General features: G+C 40.8%; 1 protein-coding gene across 3 annotated transcripts in view; it reads left to right on the forward strand.

Moving 5' to 3' along the window:
• The first annotated feature begins 359 nt into the window (after positions 1-359).
• Positions 360-19,234, forward strand: part of CALCRL (calcitonin receptor like receptor) — a 99,691-nt gene continuing 80,816 nt past the window's right edge. For 2 of the 3 annotated variants that reach the window (XM_089502027.1, XM_089502029.1), the window contains exons 1-2: positions 360-734; positions 2,083-2,266. The gene's annotated coding sequence lies outside the window, so the exon portion shown is untranslated. The remainder of the gene's footprint in view (positions 735-2,082; positions 2,267-19,234) is intronic. The other variant, XM_089502028.1, reaches the window with a different exon arrangement.

The following is a 19,234-nucleotide window of genomic DNA, read 5'->3' on the forward strand; positions in this document are numbered from 1 at the left end:
ATCTTTCCACTGTCCTCCCTGCTCCTGGCAGGCCCTCCATTTGGCAGTGCTTAATCGGGAGGTGAGCAGGTGAGGAGATCTCCAGAGGGGGATCCCCTTCCTTCAAGGGGAGGAGGAGGGGAGAGACGTGTCCAGAGCCCCACCTGGGAAGCCTGCCCGTCTCAGAGCCAAGGGGCGACTGGTTGTTCCCTGGGCTCTTCTTGGCTTGGCGATTGGGTTTCAAAGGAGGGAGAGAAAGAAAGAAAGAAAGAAAGAAAGAAAGAAAGAAAGAAAGTAAGTCACTCAATGCCGGGACAGGCGGGGTCTCTGATGCAACAGGAAGAGGGACGGTCCCCTTGGCCTCCGCCGCCGGGCTCCCCCTCGCCTCCTCCTCCTCCTCCTCGCCCCAGGCGCCCAGTGCCCAGCAGCCAGGACTAAGGCAGCCTCGCCTGCAGCCTCTCCCTCGGCCTCTCTGGGGCTCCTCGGCCGGGACTGAGTCCTGCTGCCCAAGAGTTCCAGCCCTCTGCCTCCCTCTCTCTCCTCCTCCTCCTCCTCTGATCGGCTGCTTCTTTTGGGGGGATCTGGAGAAGATCGGGTGAGTCAAAGGAAGAGAAGGAGAAGGAGAAGGAGAAAGGAAGGAAGGAAGGAAGGAAGGAAGGAAGGAAGGAAGGAAAAGAGGAGAAGGAAAACTCCAAGAGAAGAGACAAGGCAAGGGAAGGAGCCCTGCAAGGGAGACCCGGTGTCGCAGGAGCCAGGTAGGGATATAGAGATAGATATAGATATATACACACACACTTATATGCACATACACACATCTCTATATATACACATATACATACACACACACATACATGCATATAGATATACGTATATGTATAGATACACACACACACAGATATACACACACATCAATATACATACACACACATCTACACATAGATGTGTATATGTATATATGTGTATATATATATACACATATAGATATACATGTGCACATGTATAGATGCACACATCTATACACACACATCTACACATAGATAGATGTGTATACGTATATATATATATATATACACACACATATAGATATACATGTGCATATGTATAGATACGCACATCTATACACACACATCTACACATAGATATATGTGTAGATGTATACACACACACACACACACACACACACACACACACAGAGCAATATATACTGTTGCTGTGTGCCTTCAAGTAGTTTCTGACTTATGGCAACCTTATCATGGGGGTTTCTTGGCACAGTTTGTTCAGAGGAGGTTTGCCCTGGCCTCCTCCTGAGGAGGCTGAGAAAGTGTGACTGGCTCAAAGTCACCCAGTGGGTTTCATGGCCCAGCTGGGAACTGGACCCTATTCTCCAGAGTTGTAGCCCAACACACACACACATGTGTGTATGTGTCTCGTGTGCCACTCCATACAGACAGACATGCACGCATATACACACAAATATACACACTTTTGTGTATACACACACACACACACACACACATATATATATACACACACACACACATAAACGTACACACACATACCCCTGGTGCAGTTGAGCTGGGTGTTAGGAAACCCATCCAAAGTTGCCTTTTGCCACACAGGGAAGCAGAGACTCCTTTCCTCCACTCTTTGCCCTTCTCTGCCAAAGCTTGGCAGGGGCCTCCCAGAACTACCCATCCCAGGCTGCTGTCAGATGGAGCCAGGGCAGTTAAAGGAGAGTCAAATGGCATTATTTCTACCCCCCCTCTGGGAGCACCTACATTGTAGTAATAAATGCAGTTTGATACTGCATTTCAGTGCCCTGGCTCCATTGGACAGAATCCTGGGACTTGTAGTTCTAGGAGGCAGCCTCACTCTTTGGCAGAGAAGGCTAAAGACTGAGCTTGTCAGTTTACAAAGCCCAGGGTTCCCTAGGATGGAGCTCCAGAACAAAGTGGTGTCAAATTGCATTATTACTGCAGCGTAGATGCACCCTCTGGGTGCTTTGACAGAGAAGGCTAAAACCTTGTCAAACTACAAATTTTAGGATTCCCTAGGATGGAGCTCCAGCACCTAAACTGCTGTCAAACTGCATTGTTTCAACAGTGTAGATGCCCCTTGGAGGCAGAGAAACTCCTCTGGCTGAGGACTCGGACTCGGATTTCACGCCAGGCATCTGGAAACCTTGAGAGCTTGAAAGCGTGAGAAAGAAAGGAAAGGAAAGGAAAGGAAAGAACTCTTTAAGAAAAGTCTGGCTTATTGGTGTGTGGATTTTGTTTGATTTTTAACGGTGAGTAGAAGATTTTACAGCCTCTCTCTCTCTCCGTTTTCCTTGATTAAAGCGTGAGAATTTTCAGCATACCTTTTTTTGGAATATGATACGATTGATTTTTAAAAAACGGATCTAGCGTAGCAGATGTGGAGTTTCGTGTGTTTATGTTGGCTGGATCACAAGCGGAGAGGGTGGTCCTGGGGACAATTGTGGTGAAGTCCTGTTTAAACTGGGGAAATTTGACTTCTGAGGAAAGCTTAAAGGGAAAATATAAAGCAAGCAGCCCAGTACTAAGTGCATGGATGCTGCTGATGTCTGCCTTGAAGTGGGTCTGTTCCCCTGGTGTCAGTCAGTTTCTTTACTTGCTGTACCTTTGGATGACTTTCCATTAAATGGGGTTAGAAGAACCTCTCTGCCCAAGACTGTGATTCTCTTCGCCTCCAGAACCCGTAATATGCATTTGATCAGGCCATGTGGTTTCAATCCTAAGCATGCTTATAAGAAAAAGTCACACTGAAATCTCCAAAATTTCTTTAGAGTAAGCATGGCTAAGTCTCTCCAGTCCGATCAATACTCTTGCTTTTTCTCTACCTGCATCTTTGGCTTTCAAGGTCTTCCCTTTCTGAAAAATGTAGCTGATGGACTGTGCAGAGGATGAGTTAACCTAGGACAGCTTCCTCTTTGCCGAGCCGCCGACTTTTCTGATTTGGAAATAGTTTTTCCGTAGGAATTGTGTTTCCCATGCCTGCACACCAGCTTTGGTGCTTAACTTTCTCTGCACGAATAACAGGGATTGAAGGAGGTTGGACAGAAATGATGAATTGTTGGTGGCAAGAATCCCAGGAAGATGCGCTCGCTGTTACTAGAAGCATGCATACTTGTGGAAGGGTTTGTCTAAAGGGAAACCGGTAGCTCTTACATTCAGGCTGAGAACCAGCATTTGGTCCCAGATGGATATGTGGGTACAAGATCTGTGACCCAAAGGCAGATTTGGCTGTTCTTTTGGCTTTTAGGATTTCCTCCTTTAATGCTTGGAACAGAATGCCTGGTTCATTTTAGATACCTAGAAGTCAGTGGAAATCATTTTGAGGAACCTCTAGAAACAAGGTGGGATGTGAGGACTGCAGTTTAGCACTTCAGCAAGACTTGCCTTTGCCTGGTACTTTGCCCCTGAGAAAAAGACGACTTTAAAAAATAAGTAATGAGGTAGAAATGCTTGGAATATATATGGTTTAGAACTGAGATGGTTCAGGACTTAAGTGCTGCTGTTTTTTATTCGGAAATAAACTGACACAAGTCTAATTTTTGATTTGGTACATGCCCTAAATGCACTAGATCTCATCTGATCTTGAATGCGGTAAAAGGTCAGGTCTGGTTAATACTTGGATGGGAGACTGCCAATGAATACCAGGTACCATAGGCTGTATTTCAGAGGATGGAACTGGCAAAACCACCTCTGAGGATTCCTTTCCCAAGAAAACCTGAAGAAATTCATGGGGTCACCCTAAATTGACAGGTTACTTGAAGGCATACACACACACACACACACACAGAGAGAGAGAGAGAGAGAGAGAGAGAGAGAGAGCTTTATCAGGCATAAGGAAACATCCATCTGTGTGGGGTGTGAGTGTTGACATAGGATTCTGGGAGACTGAACCATAGAAATACATTAGATGACCTTGCCTAAATTGACCTCAGAGAAGGGCAATGGCAAACCTAGGAATAAATCTGTGAATGGAAAGGCAAGGACAAGGTTGCCATAAACTGGACAAGAATTGAAGGCACATAACAAAAACAACCTTATGGGATAAATCAGATGCACCTCTTGGGGGTTCTAGAACCCTAAAAACTTCCCAGGTTTCTTAATAAAACCTCAAATGTTTGTTGAACAGTACAGAGAAAAAGAGTGCAGGTTTAAGGCATTTTTCATACAAGAGGCTTAAATAATCTTTTGCTTAAACTGTGAACTAATGTGAATATAAATCTACACTTGAGGTGTCTGGATGCGAAATTGAGGGCAGGTCCTCTGTATCTTTAATAGCTGTGTGGAAGTAAGAGTTTTGGCATATGTAGAATCATACCTTTTAAAATCCCATAGTTTACACAATGTAGAAGCTCTGGCCACCTCCCTGATTGACATTCCCTTGGATTCCTTTTCAGCATTCTGTCCTGGATTAACATTAAAGCACAAGAAAGCTCTGTTGTCTTCCATCACAGGCCTATCAAGTTGAGGATCCATTTGTCCACAGTGGCCCACCACATGACCCTGTGATGCCCATTAAATGGAACATGATGCAAGTGGTTCTCATATGGCACAAGAGAGGCTCAGAAAGGCTTTTGAAACATCCCATGGGAAAATAGTTATACTGAGATTTTGTGGTTAGATTCCTGACCAAAACGGATGAAGTAAGGAATAGTTCAAGTGCAAGAGTGTGTGTTTGTGTGTGTACATGCATGCATAATAGAGTGAGAGCATTCCTGCTCTTGTGGATTTGTAACTTGTTTTACTCTTCATTTTTATCTGGAATACACAGTTGCTCTAAGGTATTCTTAAGGTATTCTTAAGAAAGAAAGGGCCTGTCAAGAGCATTTGATTCGGCCACCCACTGGAAGAAGCAGATGCAATAACATATTTTGTAGTTCTTCAGTTTGCCAAGAATCTTTAATACCAGTCTATCTATGGTTTGGTGGGGAGGGAGTAGCTTTAAAATAAAATAGAATAATGTTGCATATCTGCATTTTGAAAGTCAGTATAATTATTGTAAGAGCCAGTGTAATGTAGTAGTTTGAGCGTGGGACTACTACTCTGGAGACTAGGGTTCGAATCCCTGATCAGTCATGGAAATCCATTGGGTAACCTTGGGCAAGTCACACACACACTTTGCTTCAGAGGAAGCCAAAGGCAAAAACTCCCTGAACAAATATTGCAAAGAAAACCCTATGATAGATTTGCCTTAAGTTGAAGGTCACTCTAAGTCAGAAACGACTTGGAGACACACAACAATAATAATTATAATTCAAAGTGTTTTCAACCTATTCACTTGAAAATTAAATTTGTACCATATATTTGGGTTTGGGGCATCTTTAAAACAATCTGAGAATGTAAAGAGATCTTGCCCCTGAGTTGGTGTGTGTTTGTTTAGCAGAATTACAAGAACAGAATTATCCTGTAATTCCCCAAGCTAAAATTGTTTTAGAGTCTTAATTTAGAATTGGTATACAGAATTAGTGAAATGACTGTTTTCCTAAACTGTAGCTCTTTGTTTGACTCTTGCAGTGATTTCTGACAAATTACCATTTTCGTGCGAATGTAGAATATATTTACTGATTTTAAGGATCTTGAAGTGTATGTTGCATCTTAAAATTTCTACTGATACACTCACTGTATTATTTAGAGAGATTTCAATTGCTTTCATAGAAATGAAACACCATCTTGATGTGCAATGGATCGACATCTTAAATGCAAAACTGCACCCAGTCACCCAAAGTGTACACTAACAACACAAATGGCGAAAATAACCCTTAACAAATCAAATTTGAATAAATCATGATGGGTTGGCATACCCTGCTGTTAGTCTGCTTCTGCAGATGATGTTTGAGCTTGGGAAATTACGTTTTGGGATTATAATAAATTTACAGTGGCTCTTCCTTTAACTTTGAAGATATTTAAGTTCCTAGTGGCCATGTTGGTTGTGGCATTGTAAAAACTATAGCAAAAAAAGTACAATTACTGACTGTTCTGTTTGAGTGACATTCCAAGAAACCCCACTCACTTATTCATTATGGATTATGAGGCATGGATTGTGAAGATTATGATGCTGGGTTTTGTGTTGTTGTTGTTGTTTTTTTGTTTTTGTTTTTTTTGCCTTTTGGTTTGTTTGTTTGTTTGTTTTGTTTTTAAATAACAATTTTGATGTGGGAGTGGAGCAAACATGAGTATAATTGTACAGGTTGCACAAGCTAAGATTGACTCTTGACAGACTTTGGTTTGCCCCTGCCAAAAGTGTGAAGCACCGCTGCTGACTTTCAGAGGTGAAGTTGATGCCACACCTAAATGCAACAGTTGATGCTGGCTTTTTGCTAATAATGTACAGGTTGAGTCTCCCTGATTAGAAATGCTTGAGACCAGAAGCGTTTTGGATTTTGAATTGTTTTGGATTTTGGAATACCTGTATTTGCGTAGACATACATAATGACATATCCTGGAGATGGGACCCAGTTCTAAACATAAAATTCATTTATGTTTCATATGCACCTTATGCACATAGTCTGCAGGTAATTTTAAACAATACTTTAAATAATTTTGTGTATGGAACAAAGCTTGTGTACACTAAGCCATCAGAAAGGAAAGGTGTCACTCTCTCAGCCATTGATGAAAAAGGCTTTGGTTTTTGGATTGTTTTTAGTTTTGGAATTCCGGATAAGGGAGACTCAACTTGTACTTTCAAATCTGTCCCCAAACTACCATAGTTTGTATCACTTAACACTGAATCAAACTGTAGCTGCAGTGGTAGTTTGGGGACCTTTTTTAAAAAAGTATATTATTGGTAATTTCTCAGTGCCGTTTTGTGAACCTCCATTGGAAAATGCTATTTTAAATATTCATTATAGCTTCAGGTCAGCATTATAACTTTAATGTGCAATGTAATTATACTTTGAAATTAAATATTTGAAACTTCATTTCTTCTTATGTATCATAAATTCTGAGTGCTCCTAATTTCTGAGTTAAGCCTCATAATTTCTGAATAGATCCAAAAAGACAAGTTCATTCTTACAAATTTCATGAAAGTTACAGCTCATGGTTTGGATCTCATTGACAGTATAATTTTTACGCTGATTACCTAAAGAAACAGATAAATGTCCATGTTTGAGAAGTTGCGTCTTCCTTCTTTTCTCACTACTCTGAGCAGTTATATAGTGTGTGTCTTGTAAATTTACAGGGTTTACTTAATACTTCTATGAAAATCTGTTAATTCATTCCAGCAGACGAAAGACAGTATTGTCAGATGGTTTGACTTACACTTTAAAGAGTCTGAATAACCCAGAATGGAGCTGACAGAACAGCTCTGCAGGACTTTGTTATTACAATGATTATACTTGACATTTCTATGGTTCCTCCAAGTGTTGGTCCTTCTATGCTTTATCAACTTGTAAATTATTATAACAATCTCCTAAGGTAGTTTTATGTTACTATACCATCTAACTGTCCTGATGGGGGAGGAACAGTCACAATTAAACTTTGGTCATCCCACTTTTTTCAGCTGCTTTTAAAATGTTTCAGTTTCTCTGTTTTCCTCCCACTCTCCCTTTATGTCCTCAGCTTAGTTCCATTGCTTCAAACTGAGGCCACATCCAAGCTGATTAAAAAGACCAAAAAGTTTTAGATTTTGTTCCTGTTCTTTCCAGTTATATTTGGGAGATCCATATGTACTGTCTATTGTTTATCTCAGAATATTTTCTGTCAGCTCCCAGTACAGCCAAAGATTTTTTTACACTTGCTCCTGGTTTATTTATCTTAACCCAGTACAAATTCAGAAAGAACAAATGCTGATTCTTTAAATTAATCAGACGTATCCTGATTTCAAAACGCAAAAGTATTCTGTACTTAGTTAACTCAGCAGAGGGAAAGAAGAGAAGGGGCCGGAATCTTACCCTTCCCTGTAGGCTAAGGCAAATGCAATCTGCTGCATCCTCTCCTAGCTTGTCTGTTCTTCTTCGTTAGTAACGTTTGCCATATTGAATATGCTCAGATGTTGCTTGGACACATTTGCCCTGGTTTTCATCTCTGAAAGATTGGAGGGTCTGTGTTATCACCCCTTGCATTCCAGATCTGGAAGCCTGAGGTTGAGAGAAAGAGTGTGGCTTGCCTAAGGCCTCCTCATGAGATAATGGCACAAGTAACATTTATCTTTAACAAAAAAATAATCAAGTCAGTCTCTCAGCACCAGCCACAGTTATTCCGGATGTTTTCCTGCAGCAGCTATATCATTCATAGAGTTTCTTTTTTTTTAATGCTTTATTTTGCACTTAGCTCCATGTACATTTCTGTGTTGCATAAACTTTGGGAAGGAGGCCAGATCCAGCCCACTCTGTATCTTATCTCTGTTAAGGCAACACCCAGATGTATGGCACTAGAAACATATAATCTATATTGATTTAGCCTCATTTACAGTTCTTCTTTTTGTTAATTCCTTTAGCAAAGTTCCTTTTACCCTGACGTGAACTCAGGAACCTCTGGAAGTCTTTGCCTTTAAAGTAAAACTGTTTGCACCGGAGTTGATGCTTCCCACCATTGGGTTTAAATTCCTTTATATGACTTGCACTAGTGCTATTCTTTTACAAGCTGTTCTGTAAAAGATCCTGTGTGCATTACTGTCCACAAGTTTATATTGAGTGGGAGACAGAGAGTGGGGGAGAGAGAGGAAGCAAGGGATACAAATGTGAAATGCATTTAGAATGTGATTCAAATAATGTAAATAATTCCAAAGTTATATAATGAGACAAGCAACTAGAATCTCTAGAGGTGAAACTCTTATCTTTTCTGCTGCTGTATTTTAAATTTCTGTTTAACTGAATGAAGAAAATATGTCTTTTTTACTCTAGTATATCAGGAATGGGAAAAAGCAAAGGGAAAAGGGATGGAAGTCAAATTTTTATTGGATGTAGTGGCTGTTGAGTACTCTGATGTTATTAAAATGAGATGCATTCCTGATTAAGGTTTAAAAACTTTTAAACAGAGGACTGAAACAATCCCTCCTTGGGGCTGTTGCTCTCAGTGGTATTGAACACTTGGATTTAAATCCCTGGGTACAATAACAAATACGTATGTTTTGCTTCAAATGTGAACAGCTCTTCGGGGCTAATCACATCCTTTTCTTGGCCAAATACACAGAGATAGCAATCAGAAAAGGCTCACACCTGCATTTCTGTGTCTTTCCTAAAGAAATGTGACTGTTTAACTTTAAGAGGCACAAGTGTTTTGTTTGTAGGGTTTCACATTAAGTACAAAAGGTTCCGTGAGGCATAGGTCTTGACTTAATACTGCCATTTAAACATACAGTTAATATCTGCATTTTGGATCAAGATGCAAACTTCTCAGCTAGGTCATGAACTTTTCAACTCAAACTCCAATTAATAAAGTTGTCAGCAAAAGAATGAGGTTAATATGCTTTTGTACAGTGAAGAAGGCTCCTATCACTTTACAGGTTTATCCAGAATTCTGAACTATTGCAAAATCCAAACTTGTCCACATGGGTGGCTGAAATAGTGACACTTTTGCTTTCTGATGGTTCAGTGTACACAAACTTTGCTTCGTGCGCAAAGGTATTAAAAATATCATGCATAAAATTACCTCCAGGCTGTGTGTATAAGGTGTATACAAAAAATACATGAAGTTCATGTTTAGACTTGGGTCCCATCTTCAAGATATTTCATTAGCTATATGCAAGTATAACAAAGTCCAAAAAACAAACAAAAACACAACTGGTCCCAAACACTTTGGATGAGAGAGACTCAACTTGTAATTTTTAAAGCAACTTTGATTGAAATAATTTTCTTCCCAGGCAGTTAAACAAAGAGATTTTAAATAAATTGTCACAGCCGGTGGGAACTTAACAACATTGATTTTACTTTTGAACAACATTTCTGAAAACAGCTTTTTCTCTTTTTTAAAAAAGAAAACTTTTATGCAATGTCTGGGATCATTACTACAAAGGTGGCCCTGGCTCATTTCCTTTGGAACCATCTGACTGTTGTCAGTTGAATTACTATGCATGAACCAAGTGGTTTGTTTATTGTAGCCTTGCCAAGAAGTGAGGCTAACCAAATAGTAAATAGAGTGGTGTTAGGCCCATTGCATCATAAAAGCAAGAGAAAAGAGCAGAGTCTTAGCCTTAATCTCATTAAAGTGAACTACTTGGATTAAACCAGAAAAGTCTCATGGTTTTTGCCAAGCTGAAAGTGAATGACCTGTGTGGCGGTTTGTTGTTTACTAGAGCAAGAGCCAACATTGCTCTGAGATCATTTCTGAGACTTTTCTCTGCCAACTCAGAGGCTGCTGCCACATGCAAAATTAATCTAGTTTGACACCACTTTAACTGTCATGGCTCCATCCTGTGGAATCCTGGCACCAGAGCTCTCTGGCGGAGAAGGCTAAATATCTCACAAAACTACAAATCCCAGAATTCAGTAAGATCAAGCCTTGGCAATTAAAGCCGTGTCAAACTGCATCAGTTCTGCAGTGTAGATGAAGCCAGAGAAAAATACAGATTTCTACTGGATATTCTTCACTGTGCTTTTTACAAATCCTGATTTAAAAATGAACTACCCTGAGGGTACATTAGGAAAGATGCAAAATGGTGACTATCACCATAGCTGTTCTTGCCGCTTGTAGCACTGGCAAAAGCAACAAGATTAAAGAAACCAAGTTACTGTTGCTGCTCCTTGTGGGGATTCCCACCCCGCAAAAAAATAAAATAAAAATAATTTTATAATCTTGGAGCATTTATTCACACCCTAGAGAAGTTAGGAAAACTTGTTCTTCCCAATTTCTCTGCCCACAAATAGGGTGGAGTATTTTGAGAAGCCTTTTATGCACAACTGTGTTTTTAATAACAACAATAAGTGAAACAACCTGGGTTGAGAGAAATATGAAACAGCTTCTCTCCACTGAAGGATAATTTATTCTTTCTCCTCTCATTCCTGTGCCTCATAGCATTGAGAGGACTTTGAAAAGTGCTTTTCTGGTGTTGTGACATCGGATGCACATACATATGCACACACACAAAAGTGGGGAGCTCAGTGTGAACCTGCAGCTCACAAATTCTCACCTTTTGTTTCCAACTCTTAGAAGAGTGAGAATGGGATAAATCCAGATTAAGATGGAGCTGAATCCCATTGAAATCTACAGAACAAGCTAGTAATGACTGAAGAACACCGCTTTTGGTGGGCAGCTAATAGAGCAGTGGTTCTAAACCTTCCTAATGCTGTGACGCTATAATACAGTTCCTCATGTTGTGGTGACCCCCAACCATAGAGGTGCGGTGTCTCAGTTCCTGAGACCATCGGAAATATGTGTTTTCCGATGGTCTTAGGCAACCCCTGTGAAAGGGTTGTTCAACCCCCAAAGGGGTGACCCACAGGCTGAGAACCGCTGTAATAGAGTATGGACCCTGGACAATAACATTTTTGATCTAAAAAGAAACTATCTCCAGTGCAACAGATGAGTTGTTAATATGCAATGAAAATATTGTTAAATATTTTTATCTTTCTAATGTGGTGCTATGTGTGGAAATTCATCAGCACAATCATCATTTCTTTTTTATATAGTGCTGCCATTGTACAAAGTAAGGTGTTTGTTTTTTTTAAATAAAGTAAAACAGGAGCAACAACAACAACAAAATAGCAAGCCCTGGCTATTTCATAAAATCTAATACACACACACAAACATACACAGGGGAAGGAGTAATAGAGATATAAAAGTAATTCAATACAATTGTAAAAAGAAAAATTATCCAGATAGAATTGCAAAGAAGCACGCAATATAATATAAAGCAAACTAACAAATACACATAATCAAAATATACTAGATTATAAAACAATATTAAATTGCAATTCCAATATATTTCTCTCTGATTTTTCCCCCATGGAATCCAGCAGGTGTCACTCTGGGGACTAAAAGTTTGGGAGGTTTCTTTAGAACAGAAGAACTGCATTTCCTTTATAATTATTATTTTTAAGAAATATTTATTAAATATATATTACTGCCTCCCTTCAAGCGCAGTGTTATTTGCTGCTTATCATCTGGCGTATTTATCCTCTTTGTCACAAATTTTCATAACTTTGAAATATGATCTGCATTTAGCAAGATCTCCCCCCTCCCTCCCCATCCTGGTACGGGTTGGTATTTGTTGATTATGAGTGGCTATTTTTACTGTTCAAATTGGCACGGTGGTCTTCTGTCCTTAGCAATAATTTGTGCTACGGCTTATCCCTTTATGCTGCTTTCCTGTACATAATAACACTGCTAGGAAATTCTCCCAAATACAGCTCAGAAATGTTACTTTTTTAGATTATAGGTTCCAGAATCCCCTAGAATTCCAGAATTCTGGAAGTTATAATCTAAAATCAATGTTCATGAGTCCTTTTAGAAAGATATCACAGATACATAGAACAATACAGATTCAGAACATTTTCTGTGTCTGATAGTAATAACAACGGGAACTTTCTCTGTCAAGCCAAAGGTAATTTATTATCTATTGTGGCATTATGCACTACAGGCACGATTCAAAAGTTGTGCCACAAATTTTGTGAAAGGGTGTGTTCATGTTTCTAGTAGAAATATATCCCTTGTTGTTGTATTTTAGGCTGGGGGCATGTACATATCTACTGTTATGCTCATGTTCAGGAAGCAGAAATTTTCATTTATGCAAATAACTCATTTATACTATGACTAACAGCTCTTGGTTGCTCTGAAGATCAATTTTGCCAAAGAAAATAATTTATATTGAGCTAAAAGTGCCAAGCGTGTTAGTGCAGCTGTGCTAAGTTTTATTTGAAAACTGTTATGTGGAGAGGGGAGGAAGGATCACACCACTGACAGTCAATCAGGACATGGAAGGAAATCATGTGCTTAAAAAAATATTGACACAATCTACATACAATCAGTAGGAATGCAATTCACTGAAAATTGATCTTATCTTTTATGATTTGAATGTCCAAGTGATTATGGTTTGTTAGGCCAAGTGTTTCAGAGCTGAAGATGCCTCCATCAAGCTAACTGGGACCCACTTCTCAATCAGGGTGTTGTGATGGGTGAGGTATAACTTGCAATAATGTAAAACGTCAATTGAACATTTAGAAATCTAAAGAAAACAGGTAGGCAAAATTGCTAAGGGAGTGCAAACACAGCAAATAAGAATGTTTCTAGCTGTGAAAATTTTTCAGTGTCTTTCTTTCCACAGTGCTAGAAATTTGGGGACTGATTTCTTATTTGGATAATTCTCATTTTGCCACCTGCATGCTCATGACTACACCCCTGTTCTGAGTATATAAATACAGGATTATTGGCTGTGGATTCCACATTCCCAAGGATTCATGCATGTGATCTCACTGTAAGACCATTTCATGCTCTTTCTCTTCCTTGGCATGAAACATATCAAAGACTAGCTCAGAATGTATATGCATGTACAGTATATATATGTGTGTATGATTACTGTTAAAGTGTTAGACTGAGTGCCTCCAGTGCTGCAACCTGTCCAAAAGGCTGTAAGAATGGCTGGCTTAGGAGCACTGGGACTAGCCTGTCTCCGATAACTCTGATCCCCGACTAAGATATTATTAGAAATTTGAACTTCTCTTGTTGCTGAACTAAAGAGAAGCAGTAAATATAATTAATCATACGCATGCTTCCGGAAGTTGCAACCTCAGGCCATATAAAACATCCCTGTTTCCTTTATTTCCTCTGTAGGTCCATCCTGTTCCTTTCTTATTTTGTTCCATTTCCTCTCCTGCAATCATGGCTGAATGAGTCATTTTGGCAGGCATTAAAAATATGGCCAACTGAACTTTTTGAAACTTTTCTTCTAGGCTGGATTCAGGTGTACTCTGTCACTGCTGCTTCAGCCTTCTTTTAACATTTGTCCTTCATTCTTTTGTGCAGAAGGATGTGTCTTTTCCCCTCTTTTGTAACAATATCTTGGGAAGGTAGGACCACTAAATGAACACTAGCTAAACATCACTGTGGAATAGCTAGTCTTTGTTTACTGTCAATGAATGAGTTCTAAGCAGTTCCTTCATTTTTTACAAAAAGTTTGTTTAGAGGACAGAAGCAAGCGGATTTGTGATCATCTAGGCCTCTGTCAGTGCCAACCAATCTACCTTCTGCTGTAAATATCCAGAGCAACATTTAACATTTGTTTGATTTTACAGCTTAACCCAGAGAATGAAAGGCATAATACCTCCTCTGCCCTGATTTGGCAAGGACAGTTCCAGTTAATCCTCTATTATCCCACTTTTTCAGATGCCTTTAAAATGTCCCAGTTCTTTCCTACTCCTCCCACTTTTCTTGTGAGTTTTCTTGGCAAAATTTGTTCAGAGAAGGTTTTGCCTTTGCCTTCCTCTGAGGCTATGAGAGTATGACTTGCCCACGGTCATTCAGTGGGTGTCTATGGCTGAACCAGAATTTGAAACTCTGGTCTGCCAGAGTCCTAGTCCTATGTTCAAACCACAAATTTTGTCCTTAGCTTACTTGCTGCAAGCAGAGTCTTACTGTTCCCAGTAGGCACAATTGCACTTGTTTGCTTTGGGGGTTTTTCAGACTTTCCTTAACTCTACATAAATTTTAAGGTTTCTCTGTTTAAAATACTGTAGTAGCCTTGTATGTTCTTCCCTGTTAATAACATTTTCTGTCTTGTTACCGGGCCATACCCCTTTCACCACACACTTGATGCTCTTCAGCCACATGAGTCCCAGTTTTCAGCCATGAAACGTTGAACAGTATGATGTGAGAGGCAGAACTTGGAAAATCTATGTTGCTACCTATAGCTCCTAGCATCCCTCAGCCAGTATGACCATGCTGCTGGAGGATGCTGAAATGTAGTTTTTCCAAGCTGTGCGGGAAGGTGCAAGAAGGTGGCATTGGTAACACAGGAGAGAATGAATGAAAATCACCATTATTCTTCACATTTCATTCATGGTGTTTCTGTACAGGAGCAAATCTGGATCTCAGTCAGTGTGATTTTGCATGGAATGTAGCCTCAAGTGTCATTTTCTTATAATTCCCCATGTATTCTTGCTATAAATGTCTCACTCTGTGTGCATGCAGAGTGAAATTAAAAATGTAAGCAGGAGAAATCCAGCATTAATTTGCAAAGTAATTTCCCCCCATGGTTCAAAATCTTGTTGTCACTTAAAATAAGGGATATACACATGCACGCACAGCACAAAGCCTGAATATATTCTTCCAGTCTCACTGCAAATGCAAAACCTGCTCTGCACCTGCAGGAGAGCTATACTTGATCAGTTTTATTTAGAGACACAGATAAGGCCATGAATCTGCTGACACATTTAGCTTCTCCTGGAGTCACATTACAGTACATTGAAGGACACCAATGAAGAGATAGGCTTAGTTGGGAAATACCTGCAGATCACATTCTCTACCTTTGGCAAGAAACTGGTATGAGTCGGGCAGAGGCAGCACCTGGTTCTTTGGAAAAGTGACTGATGTTTCCAAACTGATTGTGGTAGTTCAGCAGCCTGGATTTTAGGCCCCATTTGCAGTCCAAAGCTTAAGAAATGGGTTATTATCAACCACAAAGGAAGTTTTACAGTGTGGTAGAATGTCTTGGTAAGCAACTTTTGGAGAGAAGGAGGAATTCCCTCTTCTCTCACAACAAAATGTTGAAGATACACAGCTGTAAAGCTAGTGCATGAGAATGACACAGAGTGAAAGAAAGTGTTTTTCTCTTCGTGCTAAACATGCTTATTTTTGCTATTCAAAAAGATGCCTGTTGCGACTCTGGCTGCAAGCTTTGTTTGTGGGCTTAAGAATGGCAGCTGGGCTATTCATTTATTTTATATCTTGCCTTTCTCCCAGTGTGAGACCCAATGCAGCACACAACACCTTTAAAACTCAACACAGTTTAAAAACTCATAGTATAGAAGTTAAAATAAAGTTTAACTAATTTAAAAAAACACAAGTTAAAACAGCATTAAAAGGCATTTAAAAGGTGATGGAATAAAAAACACTACACCCCTACCAAATTATAAGCTCCACTTGCTGTCACCAAATGCCTTCTTGAATCAAAATGTCTTAACCTGCCGGCAGAAAAAGAAAAGAGGGGGACGACCAGACTTCCCGTGAAAGGGACTTCCACAGCCTGGGAGCCGCCACAGAGAAGGCTCTTGCTTTCAAGTCCTCAACAACTGTACCTGTGAAGGTGGTGGGACTGAGAGAAAGCCCATGATATATAGGGCTGCTATAAGTCAGGACCTCCAAACCAGGACAAATGTAGGACAACATTTTCAAATGTAGGACACTTTTTAAATGGAGGACACGCGAATAAAATGGATGCTTTTTAAAAAATGTTAATATGAACTCATGTTTCTTAGGCATGCTCAAAATGGAGGACAGTTTGGAATTATTACTAGACAGATAGCAGAAATGTACTTCCTTTTCTGGCCAAACCACCCCCCCTTCATTCCAAAACACCTTTGCAAACTGACTAACACAGCTGCCGCTTCTGCTGCTGCTGCTGTGGCTGCTTCTGCTTGCCACTGCCCTCCGCTGCCCGCTGCCCTCCACCCGCTGCCCGCTGCTGCCCTCTGCCTGCTGCCCTCCGCTGCCCTCCTCCTCGCTGGCCCACGTGGCTGCGTGGACTAAACAGAGGAGAGCTCCTCCTCTTTAAGCTGTGTGGCCAATGGGGGCAGAGAGCTGGAACAGCCCCGCCCCCTGCCAGCAGTCACAGACTCCAAGCAGGGGGCAGGCTGTTCCGCTATTGGCCAGCCCAGCCTGTCAGCCAACCAGAGGAGCTCCAGGCTCCTACTGAGTCCTGCACACACCCGCGCAGAACTGGGAGTGCTTGCGGGCTTGTGGCGATGGCTGCATTGGCAGCGGCGGCAGCCAGATGACGGGCCGCAGCAGGCCACAGGAACAGTCGCATTGGTGGTGGCGGCCGCAAGAGCGGCCAAAGGCGCCACCACGGCGGCGCCCTAACAAAGCCCAGGGGTGGGGCAAACCCGGGACAAACGCGAAACCGGGGCGGGACCGTGCAGACCAGTCCAAACCCGAGAAAGTCCCACCCCCCAGCGGGTTATGGCAACCCTAATGATATATAAACCCCACATTTATATAAAGAGATTGCGGGTTTATATAATGTATTGTTGTTTTGTACCTTCAAGTCATTTCCGAGTTATGGTGAACCTAAGGTGAACCTATCATGGGTTTTTCTTGGCAAGTTTCTTCAGAAGAGGTTTGCCATTGCCATCCTCTGAGTTTGAAAGAGTGTAACTAGCCCAAGGTCACCCAGTGGGTTTACATGGTCAAGCCAAGATTTGAACCCTGGTCTCCAGAGTCATAGCCCAACTCTCAAACCACCACACCATGCTGGCTCTTATAAGGAGATAGGATCTTTCAAATTATATGGAGCCAAGCCATGTCAAGTGTTAAAGGTCAAAACAAGTACTACAACAACAACAACAACAACAATAATAATAATTATTATTATTATTTATATCCGGCTTCTCCCCACGGATCGAGGTGGGTTACAATAGAAGATAAGAATACATAATACACTTAACATCAACATTACACAATCCCCCAACCCTCCACCACCAACATAATAATACTTTGAATTCTGTCTGAAAATGGACTGGTAACCAATATAGGTGATTCAATGGGAACAGGGCGTCACCTCATCTCTGGGTTTGTTCTGTGGCATTTGCCATTTGAAAAGGATCCTTGCTGTGTGGTTACCTAGGGTAGTCCAGGGCTGGCATATGAGAGAGAAACTCACAACTCCTGGTAAGTAGCAGGCTGGATAGCAGGCTTGAGAAGTCCTTGGAGGAAAAGCAGAGAAGTCCCTGTTGCTGTTCAGGCCACAAAATGCTGGCAAATGTCGCTGTGTTGTTTCCCATTAGTCCTGTCTACTCAGGAGCTAGCAGCCAGCTGGAGTTTTCTTGAGAGGAAAATGGCAAAGAATAAAAGAATATATAAAATTCAATCAAGGAATCAGTCTTCATAAAGTCCATCCCCAGCTGGGCTCCTACTGAGTCAGCAGCACTTAGCAACACACATGTATTCTGCCAGCTTTCTTTCTAAATGGAAGGGAATCTAATGCCTTCTTAGGTTGTGATCAGCAACTGCAATTAAGGGAAGAAAATACCTGCAGGCAACCTGTAAAGTTATTTTTCTGAGGTTGTCAGGTGTCAATTTATACAGTACAACTGTCACTTTAGTCACTTCACTGAAGCTGTTGAAAACCTATCCAGAACTCCATGCTTTATAAAATACTCAGCATGGTGGGACTCGTGGGAGGGATCCCAAAACATCAATGTAAAGTTTGGGATTTTATCTTACTTTTGAATTGATTTTGATATTTTGTAGTTGTTGTGTAGCTTCAAGTCATTTTCAGCTTAGGTGAACCTATCATGGAACTTTTTTGGCAGAACCTATTTTGATGGTGGTAGGGGAAGTGCCATTGCCTTCCTCTGAGGCTGAGAGAGTGAGACACACCCAAAGTCACGCAGTGGGTCCCCATGGCTGAGCAGGAATTCAACCACTGGTCTCCAGAGTTGTAGTCCAGTGCTCAAACTACTACACCATGCTGGCTACAAGTTGTGTACAAAGATCATAGATTAGTGGAAAGGCACACAGATGTTATTGCTATATGTTGTCTCCAACTTATGGTGACTCTATCCTGGTGGATTTTGTTTGGCGGGGAGGGCAAGATTTATTCAGAAGAGTTTTGCTTTGCTTTCTTCTGAGGCTGAGAGAGTGTGACTTATTTAAGATCACCCAGTCAGGTTTCCATGGCTGAGCAGGAATTGAGTCTCATCTCCCAGAGTCAGCATACAGTACAATATCCACTGCATCATGCTTACTCAGATGGTGCCTTCAAATTGTTTCCAGTTTATGGTGCCCCTAAAGTGAATCTATCACATGGTTTTCTTGGCAAAACAGTTATTCTTCACACTCTTCTCTTAAAACACCATAATCAACCTCTTTTCTAAGCAGCAATGATCCTAGTAGTTTCTTAGCACTTAATGGATGGTTACAAACAATGTAAGGAGATATCTGAATTGTCTTGAAGTTATTTTACTCAGGTTGTCAACTAGATTGAAAAAACCTGGATTTTATCATGAAAGTTAAGTGTTGGCAAGATGATCTGTTAAATAAACACATACATTCCTTGGGCTCAGTCTGTGACAGAATGACTTTTGGATTTAACAATTATTTGTTTCATAGCTTAGTAGAGGTTTGCAAGAGAC

Source organism: Sceloporus occidentalis, unplaced genomic scaffold, assembly GCF_023333645.1.
Source record: "Sceloporus occidentalis isolate IW3139 unplaced genomic scaffold, rSceOcc1.0.p SCAF_191, whole genome shotgun sequence".
Taxonomy (NCBI): Eukaryota; Metazoa; Chordata; class Lepidosauria; order Squamata; family Phrynosomatidae; genus Sceloporus; species Sceloporus occidentalis.